The 20,613-nt window shown below is 42.7% G+C and overlaps 1 long non-coding RNA gene across 4 annotated transcripts in view; it reads right to left on the minus strand.

Moving 5' to 3' along the window:
• The window catches only part of LOC114006029 (uncharacterized), an 89,354-nt gene that overhangs the window by 8,656 nt on the left and 60,085 nt on the right, over positions 1 to 20,613 (minus strand). For all 4 annotated transcript variants that reach the window (XR_003547803.1, XR_003547801.1, XR_003547802.1 and 1 more), the window contains one exon: positions 6,822 to 7,004. This is a non-coding gene — a long non-coding RNA (uncharacterized LOC114006029). The remainder of the gene's footprint in view (positions 1 to 6,821; positions 7,005 to 20,613) is intronic.

Raw genomic sequence — 20,613 nt, forward strand, 5'->3', positions numbered from 1 at the left:
GGCCCCTCGCTTCCAGAAATCGCTTCCCACTGAGTGGGACTCAGGCGAGGTGACTGCACAGATCATGCAGGACTGTAAATGGGTCTTTGCCAGGGTTCTGGACACAACCCATGTATGGAAATTGCCGACAAAAGAAATTAAGAGCAAGGACGCTGTGATTAGGCTAATGCATTGATCAAGTCAGACCCTCTCTGTTTCACTGCCAGCGTGCCCCATATAAAAGCGTCATTAAAGAAACTCCGCCGTCTCTCCTACTAATGGTCTGCGATTTGCGCATGCCCCAGTGATTGACAAGTGATGCCAGGGCTGCCTGTGTTGTCTTAAAAAAGCCACATCAGATCAGCAGAAGCTTAAAGCAAGGCATAAATTATAGATACACGTCTGTTTCTTTGATGATGTGAGACTCGTAGGTGCATTTCTCTTCCATCACACAAAGAATTGCACTTTCAGGAGGCCTTTTCACTCTGTCATAACATATTTGAAAAAACAACAGAAAAAACATAAACCCTTTCCCCCAATTTCCTTCCTTCCTTCCTTTCTCTCTTATCCTTAAAACAAAATATTTTCAACCAACAGCCTGCTTCAAAGGCAGCCTGGAAGTTTTCCACTTTGGAGAAATTAATTAAACATAAAATAAGTGTTTAAATACAAAGTTCAATGCAGCAAGGATTATTGCATCGCGGCTGTATCTATCTGTCAACCTCGCTAACTGTTTCGCTGCCTGTTGGAGGCAGGGTTACTGAATTGGAATATTCTCAGCATCTTGGTCGTTCAAAAACAAAGACGTTGGAAAGTATTAACAGAGGCATTCCTTGCTTCGTAAATTTTATTGTCAGCTGGCGATACAATTTCCTTATTACAAAGTTCTAGAAGTCTTTCTTGGAAATATTTAAGGGGTAGTGTGGGAAAAGAGAGGAGATGCATTAAAATTTGTGGCTAGGGTATAGGAAGGGGTGGTTAAAAATCAAGAGAGGAGAAATCTCTTATCTCCTCCTTACCAGTCAGCCACACCACAAATTTTTCTAAGTTCTTCTTTTGATCACGAGTACTGCCCTCACTTGAGCTTCAAAACAATCTTTTTCTTATCCGCAGATTCACAGTCAAAGATTCTGGCATCCCGTTTGGAAGCTCATCCAGTCCTGCCTCTGAAAAGAAGAGAGCCCCCCACCCCATGGAGAGGACCCTCAATGGGAAGTCAGCCCATGCTTCTCGAGACAGTCCGTGAGTGACATTTCAAAAGGAAGACAACATTTGCAAGGTTACTAATTCTGAGTTCCTTTTAGATTAAAACAGAAATTCAGTTTCTGCCAGGGCCGAATTGAATTCTGTAGAATTAGCTCATAGGCTGTACTTGGAAAATACTCATCGTGTATCACTTTTCTTAGAGATAAGACATTTCCCTTTCCCCCAAGGTGCCAGGATCTCTAAGTTGACATAATTCTGCACAAATCACTCTGGTGGTGTAACTTAGAGTGTCCCAATCCCCTTTGGACCCTGGCCTCTGTAACTGGGCCATCACTCACTTAGTTTCACCTTATCTTTAAATAAATGTAACCAGAAGGGACTTGTTCAGCTCGCCACCTCTTGAGTGATGTGAATTATTTATATGGTCTTCATACGCATTCGTTAAGCCGCACACAGCCAAGTGGAGAGGAGCTGTTTGTCTCTTGTTCAGCCAGAAGGGTAAGACCACAAGGTCGGGGTGAATAGCAAGAACATCGGGAAGGTCTTCCCTGGCTTGGTCATGAAGAACAGGGATCATCTGAGGTTGTCGTCTTCATCAGGCCCTAGGCATCTGAGCTTCAGAGGAAGCTACTGAGTCTCCCGGTTCCCAGTAGAGGGATGTAAATCCCAGGCCCCAGCCCACAACTCTCTGGCCCATAGCAATAAGCCTTGCAGTATAGGCTCTGAAATGTGGGTCTCACTGGGTTGCCAGAAAACATAGGGCTAAAGAAAGGAGAGACAGAAAAGGCTGCAGCTTTTATAGGGAAATCTAGAACGATCCCTAAGACAAATTGGGTATTCTGATTAGTAAAGGTTTACCACAGGGTGCTTGGACTGGAATGAGACTGGGAGTTCGGAGGGCTGGTCTCAACCCTCTCTGGACTTCGTTTGTTCAATGAGGATAATGTTGTCCATCGCATACATTGGCATGAACAAGAAATGGGATAATCCACGCAACAGTCCTTTCTGAGATCTGAGATGCTACGTCAGTGTCAGTTACACCCTGATGTCACTGAGTGGCTAATTTGAAACAATAGAATTAAGGAACTATCTTCTCTCCTCTAACTTTTGCTCGAGCATATGAATTATCCCGTGGGAATCCAGAAGGCATCTCTACTCCTCAAGCTCTTCGCTTTCACTTTGGGGAGTAGCTGTGGCCGTGTAAACTCCCTAGGTATTCGGAATTTGTTTGGGCTTCTGGCTTACTAAGAACATTTCTGTTTCAGGGCCAACAGGTGAGATGGTAGTTAAGGCCCTGGATCTCACATGGCCAACTGCTCAGTTCAAATCCCAGACCTGGCGGCACATCAGGCACATGCATGACCAAACTCCCAAAAGGAGAATGAAAGAGAAGAGGTTGTGGTGTGGCCATATCTCCAGGGAGGTGATTTATCTCTCTTTCTCTCTCTCTACCTCTGGTGAGTGCACATCACATGCTCTATAGCAAAACAAACAAACAAACAAAACAAAACAAAACAAAAACCTCTAAAAAGAAAAATTTCCCTCTTCACATGAGTAGGACCTTGGAATATTCAACCTGGACCAGAAGCTGCAGGAATTATCTAGTCTAGATTTGAACCCCAAAGTCCTGGGTGTTCAAATTACTTGTGTCTGGTGGCTATGGGGTGGGGTTAGGTGAAGCCCAGGGCTCTGGGGCTCCTACTTTAGTTCACCTGCTAGGTTTTGAAAGACTGCTTCTGACCAAAGTTTTCATGGCTAAAACAACTTCGAAAAGTGTCAAGATAGTCTAAATTATGTGGAGGAAAACTAAGGCTTAGAGACAAAGAATTTGCAAAGGATTTGCTATGAGCTGAATGTCTCCCCAAAACTCATGTGTTGAGGTTTGGTGCTGACGAGATAAAGAGGGTGAAAACTCAATCCACTATGCTGTTGAAAGGTGGAAGCTTTGGGAGAAGATTAGGATTAAAGACATCAGGATGGGGCTCCCATGACTGACTCCTAGTGGGTTTATAAGGAGAAAAACAAGAACAGAGACACCTGGATACAGACATTCACTCTCTTGCCCTCCGCCGTGTTGAGATGCCACAAAAGACCGTCATAAGATGTGGTTCCTGGACCTTGGACCTCAGACCTTCTAACCATAAGCAGAATAAACCTCTATTCTTTTAAATGACTCAAACTCAGGTTTGTTTGTTTGTTTGTTTGTTTGTTTTTTTCCATTGTTAATAACAGGCTCCACCAGTTCAGGGATCTCTGTGAATTAGAGTATAGACTTTCAGATTTTCCCACTAGGGCTCAGTCCATGGCCTTGACCTTCCTTCAGCAGCCTTTGTATTCCAAAGGTCAAATGGTCTGGGGGAAACAGGAGAGAGCTCTGCAGGTGAGACGGGAGGCCTGGCCTGGGGAAGTTGCTGAGGAGAGGGTATGTCTATTTCCTGGGGGTGAAATAAAATGTGTTCTCTGAGATCTTACATCTGCTGTAGCACACTTCTAGAGACATGGGTATTTGGGATACTGCCATCCTAGTGAGGCGGGGACACTGGGCCCATTGACTCTGCCCTAAAAAAATCATTTCCTTGATTATATCAGAATCCCCTACCCCATGAGCTGACCTGGCCCTGAGACCTGGTGTTCCACAACGTTCTCTCAAAATTAACAGAAAGATCCCAAGATATTCTAACAACTCATTGATAGGAGCAAATATTTTGGAGCTCTACTGACATTTGCTTCCTTGTCACTGTAAGGGAAACCTCTCCATATGAGACATTTCAAACCTACCTGTTTACAAGAGTCAAGCAGGTGAGTGAGTGAGGTGACCTAAGCATGAACTGGTGAAGGACATGTTAAATAAAGAAGGTATTCACCATTACCCTGCTGTGACCGTAACCTTCTCCCAAGATCTCATCTTTCTATGAGAAGCCAATTTCCAACTTTCTATATGACATCCTCAGAATTTCAAACATGCTCTATTTAAAACACCTCAGGAACACTAAACAAGTCAAACAAAAGTCACCAGAAGGTCACAGCCTACCCAGAAGCCACTGGTTTGCCACTTGTTTTTGATTTTACAGTTTTTGAATAGTAACACTCTATTTAGTTTTATGTTTTATTCTCACTTTCAGATAAAGCAACCAGCTTTTCCTAGTTCATCCAGAAGTTTCCCAGCTTTAGCAGTAAAAGCTGTGTGTCCTGGAAACTCCTCAATCTGAGGCAGCTCTTGCCTGAGAGAGGCAGTTCCGTCAGTTGCTTCTGAGAGGTGATGACTCACCAAAAGGTATTAAAGCATTTGTGGAATCAGTCAGAATCCAGATTGAAATCCTCTCTCTGATACTTAACCACCTGAGGCATTGGGCATGCTCTCCACCTCTCAGAGGCCCAAGTTTCCTCATAAGGAAAATGAAATATTAATACCATCTACTTCTTTTTTTGAGAGAGAGAGAGAGAGAGATTTGCTATAGGGTATGTGCACTTGCCAAAGGGACAAAGAGAGAAACAGAAAGGGAGAGGTCACTCCCAGGGGGGATGGCCACGCCACAATCCCTTCTCCTCCATTCTCTTCTTGGGATTTTGGGCATGCACGTACATGCGTCCAGCATGTGTTTTAAGCTACTGGGTCTGGGATGAGAACCACAGTGGACTATATGGAACTCCAGTGACATAACCATTACGCCATCTGCTGGTCCCAATAGCATCTACTTCCAAGAGTTGTGAGTGTCTGAGAAGCTGAACAGGAAGTGACAGGCCCAGTAAAGACAGTTATAATTACTGGGTGAGTGCTGGTGGTTTGAGTATGTTGGGCCTGATACCTACCAACCTTTGCCTCTGCTGACCAGAAGCTTCACACCTCCCATGCTGTCCCCACATAGGTGCCTGCCAATCTTCTCTTTGGTCACTTAACTATGCCCATTGAGTTTTAGAGATCAGACTGTCTGTGTTAAGGGAATAGGATGCACCTGCACATGAGCCCCTCCGAAAGGCTTTGCTCAACACAAAGACTATGGTCCCACATATACTTGGCAGTTTGAGTTGTTGCAATCTGTATCTGCAGGTGCTGATGCGAGGGAAGGAAGGCCTGCTTATACCTCTTTTTTGCTCCTTCAGACCTTCAAAGAGATAGAGGCTGGTCATCAAATCCAGCTAGAAGCATGGGCCTTCTAAACTGGTAAACTGTTGAGATAAACTGAAGTTATGGGAAATTTCTCCTGCAGCTTCCTATAGGGTTACCATGAATACTATATCTTAGATTATTTGCATTATAAACTGGGCAAAGCAAAGCAAAAGACTACTATGTATTTATATAAGAAAAAGGGACCAGCAAGTGGCATAGTGGTTAAATCACTGGACTCCCATATGGCTCACTGTGGCTTAAGCCCTGGACCTGGTGGCTTGAAAATAATGTGCATGTATACCCAAAATCCTGAGAGGAGAATGGAGGAGAAATGATTGCAGCATGGCCTTATCCCCTGGAAGGTGATTTTTCACTTCCTTCTCTCTGTCTCTCTCTCTCTCTTTCTGATGAGCGCATATACTCTATGGAAAAAAAATAATTAAAAAGAGTAGTATTTTATTTGCATGTGTTTATTTTTTGACAGATGCAAGTCTGTCAAATCACAGCTTCATTTGAACCAACAGTTGTTCTTAGTATTGTTCTGTGATCTGTTTTTTAGCTCCCCAAAACTACTAACTGAAAAAGAGAACATGTCATGCCGACCTACTCAATTTCTAAGGAGTTATTTGAAGTTGTTGAATCTGTACTATAGGGCTTTCAAATTCAGTATTGAATAAATATCAAATTCCTCAGGAAACAGAAATGGCTCCAAAGAGATTTTCCCCAGGGTCCTAAGATCTGTAAATCGAGATAATTCTACGCATTACTGCCCGAGTATGGAAATTACCAACAAAAGAAATTAAGAGCAGGGACCCTGTGATTAGACTAATGCATTGATCAAGTCGTTCTTCTCTGTTTCACTGCCAGCACAGCACATAAATAACATGTGGGCAATCACTGTGAGTAAATTATATGTGTTTTATAACCTTCCATGAACATTTTTCCTTAAAAAAAAAAAGGCAAAACAAAAATATTCCTCAGTGGAATTGAGTATCAGAGAAAAGAGTAAAATATGTTTAAAGAATTTCAAGGTGGGATGCTCTCAGTAACAGCAGTTAGGCTGGAGATTGGTTTCTACATAGATTTCAAGTGAATCTCTCTTGAATTCTGTCCTTCTCCTCCATGTAATTCTCCCTTAGCTTCATAACTGTCTCACTTGGTCTGCTATCTCTGCCCTTCTGGTGCTTTCTGTTTTTTTTTTTTTTTTTCCTGTGTCTCTGTCTCCCTTTCTCTCTCCTTCTGCTAAAGACTGGGAGGAACTGGGAAGAAAAAAAATACCTTTCTAAGCCCAGTGATATTATGCTAGATTTTAGTCAACAGCAAGTGGGTCATTAGGGGGTGCTATTTTGTCTGCTCCCACATTAAATGCTGCTATTTCAGGAAGAGCTTCCAGATGTGTTGGCCTCACAAAAACTCACCAACTTAACAACCTAGACCTTCAGCTGTCCAACCCAGCCCATCAGACACAGGCACCAATCCATATAAGATTTTCAAGGAGGCTACTTTCAGCCCACTCACTGTGCTTTACCATGCATGGAAGACCAGCAACCTGGATGTCCATTTTTCTTTGTCGTGCTGACCCAAGCTGCAACCTGTTATCTCTTCCTCCATCACAGGTTCATATGTACATCCCTTCATCTTCCTTCTGTTCTTCCACCATGGTGCTTGGTACAGCCATGGTACTTGGTTGAGTTCCTGCTGTCACAGAGTGCTGTTTTGTGAGGGAGACAGACAAACATACCATGTCTTACAACTTCAAGTATAGGGTGGGCCTTGTGGTCTGCCAAGGTCTTTAAACCTATCTCCTGGAATATAAGATGTTTTTTGGAGGTGACAACATCCAAGCTGAGTTTTGAAGGTAGAGTAGGAGTCTCTCAGCCTCTCATTCAAAAACAAAAATAGAAAGAGTATGGGAGGGTAAGAGCATAGCAAAGGAAATTTGGGGGAAACATGGAGAGGTAAGACACTTGTGGGACACAGATAAGGTTTATTATCTTTCGATGAGGATATGTATAGTAGTCTCAACTGGACTGGACTGAGGTATAAATCATGCTGGGTAAAGTCTATTCACAATCTAAATTATGTATAATTATTTAATGTATGGATAATAATTTAAAAATTTAAAAAAACTAAACAGAACAAAAGTCAGTGGTCAGAGGAGAGAGACACTGAAGACAGAAAATGCATCAAATCTGTCCTTCCTGTGGACAGATTTCCAACACATAGGACCTTCCTAACTGTGTTTCTGGTCTAGCTAGGTCTCAATTCCTAGATGAGACCACTGTGGTGGTTCTGGCCAATGCCAACAGATCACTGACCCAAGAACAGGAAGAACAAGAGCTTCCCCAAGAATACCTTAGCAGACTTAGTGTCAAAATGAACCGAGGTTTCTCTTCACACAAAAGTATTTACCCCCCCAAACATTGGGTAAATGTTTTTAAAACATTTAACCAGTATTGGCAAAACATAATCGCTACTAAACATTTCCTGAATTATCCCTGAGTCTGTCATTTACCCTGAAGGTCTTTTCTTTATCGCTGACAACTCCCTTGAGTTGTTTAGTTTTATTCATCAATTCTACCTCCACAAGGCTGGAAAAATAAAATAAATAAAATTAAGAGGTGCAGGCAGCCATAGCAGTGTGTGGTAACATAACGATCCATGATGTTGGGCCTGTATGAGAAGGTCCTGATTTCACATCCCAAGGTCTTTTGTGCGGACAAGATACACGTGCCCTTGACAATGATCTGGATTGGCTGGCGCTAGGGGTAGATCGGAGTCTCTCTCTCTTTCTTAGAAGAATTTTTTTTATATATATAGAAAGATGTGACAATAGTAAACATGTAGGTCACTGTAAGAATCAAGTCAGATCATGTCAATAAGTCATCCAGCTCAGTTCCTGGCACATGGTGGACAATGACTAGTATGTGTACATAAATTCCTTGACATCTTCTTAATCCACATGCAGATTGGCCATTTCTTTCTTAGGTATGAGACCAGAATAGTGAAGAAAACTAACAGGCAGGCAGTAGCCAGGAGCTCCCAGGTCTTCATTTAGACCTTATTCAGCAGCATTCACCTCACATCCTGGGTGTGCTACCTTCCTCAACATCCTCTGAAGATACAAGAGTTTGACCCCATGTAATGCACAAGGTACCCATTTAACAGCTCCTCCTTGGAGCGTATCTGAGGTCCTTACTCTCAGGAGAAGGAATTTTCTCACAACTTGGAATTTGTGTTTTCTCCAGGTTCCCAAAGGGAGGGCGCTCTTCCCTACTGGGTCTTCTGGAATCTCTGAGTGCATCTGTACCTTTGCTGGCTGAATGCCTCCCTCCTTTCCTTGGTGGGCCTTTCCCTGCTTTCCTTGGGTAGGGTCCTGAGCTAAATCTTCCCATTTTCCTCTGTGCATTCTGGCTGACTGCACCAAAATATAAAAATCTTGATTTAAGTATTTTTGTATTCAAGGACCATACGCAAGTGTTCATTTGAAGGTTCAGTGGCATTTTGAAATGAGAACATCATATATAAAGATGTCAGCGATGGAGCCTCCCACAGTGAGGTTGAAAGAGAGAGAGGAACAAAATGAATAGAAGAGTTCCTGGGATCCAAGAAATTTTAACATCTCATTATTTAGATTACCCTACATATAATTTTCCAATATTTGGTATTATAGACTTTTGAAGGTATTGGTTAAAATTACTTCATGCCTGACATCAATTTAGTCTTATTCATTATCTAGCTAAAATAAAACCTTAAAAATAGCTGATTAGAGTAAGTAAGCAATTTTCTGATAAATGCAAATTCCCCGCCATTTCCAAAGGCGCGCTCACAGCAGACAGAAATAGAAGGGCCAGGGGGTAATGGCCCTTCAGAATTTCAGCATCCTGGCACGGAACAATTGGAGTCAGGAATGCTCATGATGCCTGCAGGATTTGATCGTGTTTGAACACACCCAGCTCCCCCCAGCAGTCTGCTGCTGCTACGACAGGCCAGGTGCTCTGGATTCCACTCACCCTGATAGAGATGGTGGTGTGATCTTGTCCTCATTGCCTTGACTGTTGCTCCCTGCCCTCTGTGAGCCAGCGAACCATAGGATCAATGTGTCCCTGTCATCTCAGAATGAGCCCAAACAGATGCATCTCGGCCTCTGCTCTGGGTCTTCAGGTGGGTCCTTTCTCCCCAACCACAGAAGAAGTCCAGTCTCCCAGCCACCTTCTCAGAACCCGTGGTCCCCTCACCTGGTGGAATCTCAAACTGAATATCGCTGGCTGCCACCTCCAAACCATAGCTACACTAAATTTTAATTCTATATCTGGCACCTGTTTGCCAAAAGTTACAGAAAGAATCCACAAGGGGTGCTCATGTCAGGAATGGTATGGTAGAAGCAGGAGGAATGCAGCATCCCATGAGGACATCCAGGTTAGGCTCAGACTTGTTCACACTACAATGGACCTGCACCGAGGTCAATAGGTGCTGGTGCTTCTGCTGTTGTCATGTGGAGAATTTGAAAGAGCCTTTTCCTACATGCCAATAACTTTTGCTCTTGGGAAAAGGTTACATCTCTAGACTTCCATGGAGTCAACCATGATTCGAGTCCTGGACCGGGTGGCTTAAAACTCACGCTGGGCACATGTGTATGCATGCTCATGATCCCAAGAGGAGAATGGAGGAGAAGGGACTGTGGTGTGACCATCCCCCTTGGGGGAGGGGTGATTTCTCACTTTCTGTTTATCTCTCTCTGTCTCTCTCAATCCCCAGCAAGCACATGCACCCTATAGTAAAACATCTCAAAAAGTAATAATAATAACTTCAGCTCTCAGAGTCCTCAAAATGCCTGAATATATATCCAGAGTTACTCTTTTGAGTCAAGGCATTTTCTTGAAAAACTCCTCATGCCATGTCCAAGTGAGTCTCACGGTCCATCACTCCCACCCATGTCCATGGCTTCTCTCCCTGGACCTGGCTTCAGTTACTCCAGTTCTCATTTGCTTCCCTCCCACAAGCAGGAAAGTGCTCTGTTCCAGTTCTGAGCAGTGGTGTGATGCCCAAGTATTCCATATAAAGCTGATACTCAGCTGAAACCCACCCATACAGCCAGATCTATTGTTAAAATATTGAAATATGTCTATTTTGGTTGGCATAGTGCCATTTCCCCAAACCCCAAATGGTCCTAGCCTGCCCAGCCCTCCTTCAGACCCTTCAACTGCTCACAATCTAACAATTGTAAGGTCACTATTCTAAAAACCTGCTCCCATTCTGCCCTGTGCAATAGAGGTTGTTAAATATTTTGGATATTATTCCTTTCTCCCGTTTTCACCTCTGTCCCCAGGAGTCCAAGTCTCCACTGTCCATCCTATAGGAAGTCAAGTGGTATAAGAGTGACCTGCATTAGTAAGTGGACCATTGTCCTCCATGCTAGCTGGATCAGGCTGAACCTGACCTTGGGTTACAGAGCACACTTACCTTACAAGATGGTCAGTGGCCATCAGGCTGGCTGTTGTCTGTGAGCAGCCTTCACTGGACATGTCTGACAGTGACTGCCATAGCTCCATGCACAGCCAGTCATGCTAGTGGACAAAGGCAATGAGATAAACTCATTGTCCCTCTGCCCTGCAGCACAGTGAAGCCTGGAGGTGTCCCATTGCAGACACTGCACATCTGTGTACACAGCCTATCCTCACCTTTTCCCCAGATCTTAGTGTCTTCATGGGATCTAAAATGACCTTATCACTTATGCTTCCAAGATATTTGTCTGGGGCAAAAACTGAATGCTATGAATCTCAAAAATCCTTTTTATCCAAACATTTGCCTGTGCTAGTTTGAAATTCCTTCACTTAGATTTTTATTCTCTTTTATTTCTCTGTGCATTTCTGTTGTGACAACTCCTTTCCTAGGCTAGGAAGAGGAGCTGCCTCAGCTTTCTGAGCTGAAGATCAAGGCCAGGGGTCTGGGGAAGAGTATACAAGACCTTGTGAAGAAGTGATGGGCCACAAAACATTGTTTAGCTTTCTCCCTGGGCATCTCGTCTTCTTTCTTCTTTAATGCATTGATTACTGCCCTGCATCCCCATGTACGAACAGTTTGGAGATAGCCAGAAGACACCTTCTCTGGTGCGTGTCTTGCCATTATATTGGGCAGCTTCACCTTTCCATTTCTTCCTCCCAAAACTCAAATGCCCATTTCTTTCACCACCACCTCTTCAACCAACCATTGTGCAGGCCACATGGGCTTGCCAGTCCTGGGACTGCTCCAAGCTAGCATTACTCGTTCATTTAATTTACTGTAAAGTATGCACACTTGCCAGAGATAGAGAAAGAGAGAGAGAGACAAAGAGAAAGAGAGAGAAAGAAACAGTACCTCCCAATGGGGCGTACTCTTATAATCCCTTCTCCATTTCTCTGTCCTGTTGAGATTTGGGGCACACACACACACACACAGCATGTTTTTCAAGTTGCCAGGTCTGGTACTTGAACCATGTGTTTGGCCATGTGAGATCTGGCTTCCTTAACCACTAGGCCATGGGCCTCCATGTCGGCCATTTAAATACTCACAGTCCATGTTATGAATGAGAACATCTCTCCCTCTGGCTTTTGCTCAGTGAACCCAGATCATATGTTCTTGGCGTTGTCAACTCTACAGATGCCCTCCAACCCTCATTTTCTCCCTATCATGCTTTATTGGCGTTTCTTTTTTCCCAGCCCAAGGCCAGTCCCGTTACTTATACAGAGTCCCAGTTTGCATACTGTTGCATCGCGCTACCACTTCACCGGGCCCTCTGCACCGCTCACTGACACTTTCCTCAGCTCTTTTCTAACCTTCTCTGCTCTCCTCTTTTGTCACTCTCATAAGCTGCTGAAACATGTTTTATAGGAAATTAAAAGGCCACCAAAGGGAGCCCTGCCCTCTACAGGCACCCCATTCTCCAGTAAACCGTCCTTATCAGTTTTTTTCCTTCTCTTCCCTTACAATGGATAACGTGCCCCTCTCCCTGTTCACAACAAGCCCCTGTACTTGTGCTCTGGATGTCATTCTCTCCCCTCCTTATTGGACTTCCCTTCCCTCCCTCACCTCTCTATTCACTACGTCTCCTTCTCTGCTCTCCACGATGCCTCCCTGTCGTCTTTGGAACTTGCTCATATCTCTCCCATAGAAAGTAGGTAAAATACCTTCCCTAAAATCTGTACCTCCTCCACTTACTTCCCCCACTGCTCAGAGGAAGACCTTCTCTTTTTAACCTATCCATTCCCATTCCCTTTTCCAATAACTCATATGTTTAATGTGTATCTTTTTCTTTCTATTGTCTTTTTTAAAGTGTGTATAGATATGTTCTTGTGCAGTGCTTTTTAAATTTGTGTAAATGGAGACCAGCAGATGGCATAGTGGTGAAGGTGCTAGACTCCCACATCACTGACCGCAGTTCAAGTCCCAGACCCAGCAGCTTGACAGTCACACCTAACATGTGTGTGTGCATGCCCCAAATCCTGAGAAGAGAATGGAGGAGAAGGGTTTGCAGCATGACCATCTCCCCCAGAGGGTGATTTCTTGCTTTCTGTCTCTCGATCTCTCTGGTGAGTGCATGTGCCCTATAGCAAAAATCTGTCCAAAAAAATATTGTGTAAATGGCAGTGCATTCATTATCTTGTTCTATTTCTCCCTATTTTCACTGAGCCCTGTGTTTTCACACCCAAGCCTGTCATCACATAGTCTGTGGCACCTGATTGTAGCACGGTGCTCCAAAGATGGGTATCCCCTGGGTGACAGGCCTTCACCTCCCCCAGAAGTGGACATCGAGTTATTGCCAACCATCACCACAGACGAGATTGCAAGGAAGCCTTTGTGCAGGGGCCTCTGCAGACCAGGGGGAGAATTTATTAGGATTGTGCACCGAGGAGCAGTGCTGCCTGGTCAGAAGAGATACAGACTCTCGCTTACACCCTCCTCTGCAAGAGTGTTTTCCAAAATGCTTGCATTGGTCTACACCCCCACTAACTCCATATTAAAGGTCCTATACCCCCATATCCTGCCAATAGACATCCTGTGGTCTAAATTTTTTCCAATCTAATGATTCAAAGGGATATAGCCTTCTTGTTTTAATTGACATTTCTCTGGTTAGCCATGGGTTTGAGAAGGTCCTCAAATATTAACATTTGGCCTTTGTCTTTTCACAAATTACCTATTTCATATCCTTTGTCTTTTTAAAATTTTGGTTGCTTCTTAGTTCTTTGTTTTCTGGCATCCTTTGTATGATATAGATATAATCTCTTGTTGGGTATATATTTGGTTGTTGGAAAAGTCATGGCGTATTTTTCTGGTTTTTTTTTTGGCATAAAGATGTGTCCTGACTTTTCCAACAACTCAATAAAGTACAAATGTCTTTTCTCAATTTGTCATTTTTCTCTAAATTTTGTCATTTTCTCTAAATTTCATTCATCAGTCCTTCGATTGATGATAAATGGATCTGTTATCACTGTCATCTCACCTCCGATTGACCCCAGAACACATGGTTCGCTACTCATCTGTAACATGGGAGTACGAAGAATGTCTCCTTCACAAGGCAAGCTTAGGATAAGCTCACCGAGCACGGGGCTCTGAAATAGGAATGGTTTTAGCAGTATGAAATGTGTTGGTTTTTTCATTAGAGTGTATGGGTTCCTCAATGACAATTCAAAAAATAGCCCAAGTAAAGTGAGAGCTAATCAGATGTCCCATCGATCTGCAACATTCTCTCTCCACCCAGTCTACTAGTGGTTCTGCTCATCGCAGCAGTCCCAGGAGTGATTGTCACAGGATATAATCCCTTTACACAACCCATACATTTTCTGGGAACCTTTTTCAACAGTGTATGTCCCCTGGAGACATTTTTGTGTATTTATTGTGAGGTACTCAGAAGGAAAACTACAACCCCATCAAATGTTTGCAAAGTTCTAAACTCATCCAGAAAGACTTTGGTGTGTGGGTGACTCCTTTATGTGTCTGCCAATTGGATGAGCAATAGCACTCTCTTTCTACAAGGAATGACTTCAAAAGGCTGTCTGAGTGATACTTCCTTGAACAGCGTTAAAGTGAGTCAGAATCACACGCACTTCATTTCTCCCTTCTAGCAGACATAGACTTGAAAATGAATGGCAAAAATCTTTGGCAAAATACACTGTGGCTGTTATTAAGAGGCAAGAGGCCACTGTGAGATATTTAAGTTGTTTGAACTGCCTGATGTCACCTGAAAGAGCTGGACTCCCTGTCCAGATTGGGAGATACGGACCACTGAATGGGTTGTGGCAGAAGAAAGGAAGAGTGCTCAGATCGATCTGAATTTGATCAAGTCAATATCTACAAGGTGAGTAAATTCTAACCTATTGCTTCCTGTTTTTTCAAACTATGAAAATCCTCACTCTCCAACGTGTTCCTGTTGCTTCTCAGGGAGCACAGTGATCACATAGAATGGAGGTTAAAAAAAAAAAAAGTTGGGGACCAGAGAGTGGCATGGTGGTTAAGGCGCTGGACACTCCCACATGGCTGACACTCCCACAAGTCCCAGACCTGGTGGCTTGCTTGCTTTCTCTCTCTCTCTCTCTCTCCGTGTGAGCGTGTGTGTGTGTGTGTGTGTGTGTGTGTGTGTGTGTGGTCAAAGTTTTAAAAAATTGAATGAATAAATAAAGTTAAATAAATAATTATCTTTTTAAAAAAATCAGGCTAGTAGGTGGCGTGATGTTTAAGGCACTGGACACTCCCACATGGCCGACCACAGTTCGAGTCCTGGACCTGGTGGCTTGCATTCTCACTTTCCTTATCTCTGTGTGTCCGTCTTTCTCTGGTCAAATTAAAATGATTGAATGAATAAATAAAATTAAGTAAATAATTCTAAAAACAACAACAAAAAAGTCACCCTTAACACCTTCTTCATAAATACATAAGGAAATTGGAGACAAAAAAAGAAAGTGAACTCCCTTGATAGAGCACAACTGGCCAACAATAACATCAGGACTAGAACCCAGGTTTTCTCCTTAGAGGAGTTTTGTCTACTTACAAAGAGGCCTGTCTCTCAGGGGCATGGTAGGGGCAAAATATTAACCTTCTCAATTGTTCATATCCCAAAGCAAGCTTCTCAGAACACAGCTCCATGTAATGATCAGTCAGGAAAAGACCACTGGCAGACAAGTTTAGAAAACTTGTTCTACAATGACCTCTCACTGAGATGGCAAAATAACAAATACCTACATCCATAGCTGTTTTTCACCAAGTCCTGTCTGTGAGAGAGACACTGCAGCTAGCAATTTTTCACATAGTTCCTCACTCAGTGAGACAGAACACAAGTAGCCGGTTTGGAATTCAAGATCAATTCTGTTGAAAAATAAAGCTAAATCTCTTCCTAATACCACCAATGAGGGATAAATCTAGGTAGATTGAAGATTTAAATATAAGAATTACAACTCTAGAACTGGTATGAGTTATCGATTATTGACTGAAAAATTAGCCCAAAACTTAGCAACATAAAACCATGAACATCTTCATCTCCTTGCATCAGGACTCCTATGGCCCTTAGTGAATCTTCTACTTCAAATTTTCTCTTACAGGCTACAATCAAATGTCCACCAGAGCCTCAGTCATCTGGAGGGTTTACTCAGGAGGGACCCACTTCCAAGTTCACATGATTGTTGGCAATCCATAGGCTGCTGGACTGACGGCCTTAGTTCCTTGTTGACTGGAGGGCTCCCTCAATTCCCTGCCACGTGGTCTATTCAAAATGACAAGCTGGAACAGCAGTAGTATCTCCTAACAAGCTAGAAGTCACAATCTTATATACGTGTGTGTGTGTGTGTGTGTGTGTGAGTGTGTGTGTGTATGTTTTTTATAAGAGAGATTTTTGCTGTATGGCATATGCACTTGCCAGAGAGAGACAGACAGAAAGTGAGAAATCACCCCTCAGGGGAGGATGGTCACATTGCAATTCCTTCTCCTCCATGCTCCTCTCAGGATCTTGGGCATGCACGTACACATGCCCAGTGTGAGTTTGAAGCCACTGGATCCAGGACATGAACCACAGTTGGCCATGTGAGAGTCCAGCAACATAACCATTAGGCCATCTGCTGGTCCCACAATCTTTTATATTTTAATCATGGAGTGATAATATGGAGAGTTAATATACAATGATAGAATGAGAGGAGATATTTGTGAAGTCAAAAACTGGATAAGGGATTCCTACAAATCAATAAGAAGAGGGTAGAAACCCCAGAAGGAAAAGATACATAAAGGCTATAAATGGGCAATTTACAGAAAAGATTCAGAAAGCTAATTAGTAAGCACATAAAGAGATGTTCACATTTATTAGTAATTAGAAAAATGCCATTAAAACAAGATAGTATTATACTTTATACCTTTCAGATTGGCAAGATAATGATACATGCTGGCAAGGATACAGGGCTCTTGTCACTGCTGGTGGGAAAATAGACAGGAACGGTCAACACTCTGGGGGCACCAGGTTTCACTAAGTCAAATCTGATATATGCACATGCTATGACCCAGCAATTCTGCTGCTAGACATACATGCATATCTCAAAGACATTCTCACATCTATCCAAAAGGGTGTTCCTTGCAGCATTACTCATATTGATGGAGAGTTGGAGGCAGCCGCTGTGTCCCCTCCACTCTGGGAGAATAGAGGGGAATTATGGAGCATAGTGATTGTATATTTACAGAGCAACAATATGGGTACATTTGAAAATACAATGAAACAGCAGAGTTCATGTTTACAGAGCAACATGGGTACTTGTGAAAATCATGGTGCTTCATGAAACAAGAAATGCACAACATGGGGTAAATAACACGGTATCATCTATGTAAGTTGAAAGTACATCAAAGGAAACAAAGATGCACACGTTAAACAGAACTTACAGCTTCCTATAGGAATAGGATCCATCTGAGGGGTAAGGTAAATAAATAACAAAATAGAGAAGGACCAGTGTATGGACCAGTGACATTAAGGATTAATGTCATTAAGTATGAACCAGTGATGTTAAGGATTCAAGAACTACTCAGGTATGTGAAAATGTAACCTTCTGTTCTTGGGGTGGGGAAAACTTACACAAAATATAACAAATGTCTTCCAAACTCTTCAGTCCATTTGTTGAGTATGCTACTCTGCTGCAGACAGGCACCTTAGTTTGGTTTAACTGGGAGTTACATCCACTCATTTGATCATTTAAGAGCCGCTTATTAACAGAATCTGTGCTCTTTGGCATACTCTCTCGAAAATACAATTTCTGATAAATCCACCCACTGACTTTATATTCATTTTGTTGTACAAGAGTACTATTTATGTTTATTTATGGTTATGCAAGTGTGTGTGTGTGTGTGTGTGTGTGTGTGTGTGTGTGTGTGTGTGATCAAATGATGAAAATCTCCACATGGAATTAATGATTCTGTGGATTTGTGCTTTTCCTCAAAAGGTTAACTTGACTACATTTTGACTACGCATGGACTCTCACATGGCTTATAATTGTTTTCTAGAGATACTGAAATATTTCTTTTTTACTATTCTTATTGACAGAAGGTTTCAAGTACTTGCTAGAGAGAGACAGAAAGAGAGAGGGAGAAAGGACTTCCCAATGGAATGTGGTTATACCTCAATTCCTTCTCTCTCTTTCTCCACCTTGTCAGGATTTTGGGCACATACACATTCACACACTCACATACACACATGTTGTGTTTTTCAAGCTGCCAGGACTGGGATTTGAACCACTGTCAGCCATGTGGGACCCAACTCCCTTAACCATCAGACTACAGAGCTGGATTGACACAAAAATAGTTGTTATTTTTATTTTTTGCCCAGTTTTTCAAATAGCATTTCCCAGTGACCAAGACTGGACATTTGATAATAAAGCTTCTGATTATATTCACAAGAGGAAGGTGTGAGGTCTGAGGTGTGGGAAAACACACACACCTACTGCCATCCGGTTTCCCCAGAAGATTCCAGCTTCAAATATTATCAGCACCTGGCAGGATGAGACTATGTTATGTAAATGGATTCATTATTATTAATTTCTGCCAGTGCTGAACGATTTATGAACTGCTTTTCGAATGTAGAAAAGTGGTTCATGAATCAGAAGGAAAAATATTCCCCAAAACCGGCATCGATAAATAACGACTTTTATTCATGGATCCCGCCCATGGTGTCTTTTATCTTCAGAAGGATGGAATGGAAATTACGAAATCACTGTGGGATGGGGGTTGGGGAAAACAAGGAAGCAAGGGTGGAAAAATTGGAGAGGTGGTTCCTGAGACAGCTCCAGTGGGCCGTGGAGTCTGACTGCCTGAGATTACCCTCCTGGGCCCTCTCCTCCTGGGGCTGGCTCCTCCTTTCTCCCTTCTCTTATTCTCATGTAAACACATGCTTGCCAGACAAAACAGCTTCTGACTTTACAGATTGTGATGAGGTTTAGGAGGTATCCAGTCTTTTGAAAAGTCATTATTTGCTAATCATACTTTGACTCATTATCCTCAACTGGACAATAGTTAAAAACCATGCAAATTCGGATGGCAGCCTAAGATGCCAACCAACTCCATGCCTTTTGTCCAAAAAAACCCTTCTAGAGCTGCCGACTTCAAAGTTAAGGACAGGAATTTAGGGACTGTTCAGGATGTACCATGTGGCTTCATATTTCTAGAATCCAAAGGCAGTGGCAATAGGGGCTCTTAGCTTCCAAGTTCACAATACTATTTCTAGATTCTGCCAATTAGAAAAGTCCTTAAATCCTCTGGGTGTCTGCCTTAGGGATTACAGGTTGATAACTGACAGACAAGTACCCTGAGTGGGAAAGGCTTTCCCAACATTGGCAGAGAGAGGCAATTCCATATTGCTCCTAGAGCCCTGAGACTTTGCCAAATGATACCTCTCTTGCATGGAAATAGATATCCAGACGGGACTATCGCTAACCAATTCTCCCTGGGACTTGAAAGTCCATTGATTATCCACACCACTCTCCAGAGAAGCAATAAATCCAGCTTCAAATAACCTTAACCTACAGAGGAATGACGATTGTTGGATTAAAGCAAATACATCTACACCCACTTGTGGAGAATAAGGGGCCAGAGAGAGATAATGGTTGAAGTAATGTTCTACTCCACCTGCCAGCTCACTCAGTCTGCTCTTGCCCAGAAACAAACATAAAATGGGAAGCATGAATACACAGTCCCTTCTGGGTCTCATTCCCACATGTCTCTCCTTGGGTGGTCATCTCATGGTGTGTGATTTGAATGCTTTAAGATATTCATTTTTGACATAACTACTTAATCTAGTGTTCAACTGCAGAAACAGTGATCTGTTTCAACAATGGATGACAAATTGGAAAACTAGTTGTTGGAGTCCCGAAAGTTCACAGGGTTATTTCCAAAGGGATGTTTTACAAACTGAATAGGCTTTAATCCTTACGTAACATGGGACCTCAGCAGCCAGAACCAGTCGGCTTTTGATGTTTAACAAACTCTTACCTCTTAATCTTACTTCAGAAAAATCCAGAAAAGTACTTTAAAAGCAAATAAGTGAACACATAGTTTCATTTTGTTTTCACAATGAGTTAACCCGTGCATAGTCTCTAGGCAGCAAATAAATCCTCTTCTTATAAAGGAAGAAAAAGTGAGCCACAAAGAAGACGATTATCCCACAGAGACATGACATAAAATTAGAATTGATTCAAGATGATAACTTGCTGTTCCTGAATCTTCCTCTCAGAAACACAGGCATTCAAGTATGCTACGCCTTCTGTATTCCGGCACTGCTGGGCCACAGAAATATAGCCACCAATGAGACTAATAAAGCCCCTGACTTTCCCCGAGGAGTTTACATTCCAGAGGAAGGAGATGTTTGTGTTAAAATTCTGTCATAAAATAGAACTCGATAACGGAGAGTTGGATGTTCTTCTAGGAAATTAGATGACCAGTGAAAGCGTCTTTGAAGAGTGAAGGCTAAATGACTAGAAGGATATAACACTGCAAAGCGCCAAAAGAGTCTGGATAGACAGACAAGGAGAGACATGAGGATGCCATGTTCCAGGGACAGAGCCACCCTGGGCCTGGCAAGGAGAGGGCAGAAAGAAGTGAGTTTAGAAGAGCTAGCTGAGCCAAAACAGATAGACCCTATGGTTACTGGTAAGGAGTTTGAATTTCATTCCAAATGCCATGGGATAATTTGTTAGATGACTAACTAGGAAAGTTAATTTCAATTACTTTACTACCATGGAACTTCATTGAAGAAAACACATTTTAAAAAAATGTGAAGAAACATATTTTCTCAATGTATTGGCAAGCCCAGTTCTCAAGGAGGAAAC

Source organism: Tupaia chinensis, unplaced genomic scaffold (genome assembly GCF_000334495.1).
Source record: "Tupaia chinensis unplaced genomic scaffold, TupChi_1.0 Scaffold145396_1, whole genome shotgun sequence".
NCBI classification, from domain to species: domain Eukaryota; kingdom Metazoa; phylum Chordata; class Mammalia; order Scandentia; family Tupaiidae; genus Tupaia; species Tupaia belangeri.